This window comes from Apaloderma vittatum, unplaced genomic scaffold, assembly GCF_000703405.1.
Source record: "Apaloderma vittatum isolate BGI_N311 unplaced genomic scaffold, ASM70340v1 scaffold34693, whole genome shotgun sequence".
Lineage (NCBI taxonomy): Eukaryota > Metazoa > Chordata > Aves > Trogoniformes > Trogonidae > Apaloderma > Apaloderma vittatum.
In genome coordinates this window covers 5,072-6,114 of record NW_009708032.1, presented here as the reverse complement: position 1 = coordinate 6,114, position 1,043 = coordinate 5,072, and the positions used below count along the sequence as shown (strand labels likewise).

The 1,043-nt window shown below is 60.5% G+C and overlaps 1 protein-coding gene across 1 annotated transcript in view; it reads left to right on the top strand.

The window, feature by feature from the left end:
* LOC104271677 (carboxypeptidase N subunit 2-like) overlaps positions 1-1,043 on the top strand; it is a gene marked incomplete at its 5' end in the record, with an annotated part of 4,215 nt that overhangs the window by 1,332 nt on the left and 1,840 nt on the right. The window lies entirely within an intron of this gene.

The window sequence follows — 1,043 nt, the reverse complement described above, 5'->3', positions numbered from 1 at the left end:
GGGCTCCTGGCTGCTGCACTCCCGCTGTGGCACGCTGCAGGTGAGCGTCCTCGTCACAGCGCAGAGTGGGGACAAGACCACGTTGCCAGGTCTCCCCACTGAGCCCTAGATCTCAGGCAAGTGCCTGCTTCTGCTCAGCTCTTGCACCAGTAACCTCTGAACCAGCCTGGAAAGTAGCACCCCGCCTCGCCCCGCTAGCCCTGCCACGGACACTAGCCATCACCAAGCTCCCCACAAGAGCTGGCCTGGGGTTTGTTTATTCTCCCAGTTATGTGTTTCTTGTGTATTTCAAATACAATTAAAATTCATATATTACGTCTGTGCAACCGGTTCCCGTGGCGGAGAGAGGAAACACTGTTTGCCCATCTCTGCCTGTGTTTCTAGGGGAAGCGGTGAAGGTCGCTGGGGTCCCATGGGCAACTGGTGGGGCTGTGTGTGCTGTGATGTGGGTGGAGGTGCCTGGCTGTGAGTGGGTGCTGCTCTCCTTGCTCATCTGTGGCCACTGCAGCTCTGCAGACCAACCTCCTGCCCCACTTCCCTCTGCAGTGCAAAGACCCAGCTGCAGCCCAGCACTAACCCCCAGGGTTTGGTGTGGGGTGTCCATGGCAGGCGTGGGCCAGTGCTGCTGAGCAAGAGGCACGGGCTGCCTGGCTGCAGGGTGGGGCACTGGCAGGTCTACAACCCACCTTGGCAGGGCTTGGCCTGCAGCCCCATAGTCTACCCCAGAGAGGCTTGGGGACCTGTGGAGATGTGACACAAAATTTTGGCAGTGCTGCCCACCAAGGGGATGGCAGGTAAGGTGGGTGCTCCCTTAGGAGGGCAAGGGTGGATGCATGCACATGTGTATGAGTGCCTACATGCGTGTGTGTGTGTTCGTGGGTGCATGCACATCTGCCTGTGAGCGAGGCACAGGCTGCAGCGAGCTGCCAGCCCGCACAGTCCTTCTCCCCGCGGTGCGAGGCCGGGGGTTGTGGTGTTCCTGCACCATCTTGCGGCAGCTGGAACAGGGGCTCTCCTGGGCCAGGCAGAGCTGGGAGAGCCCT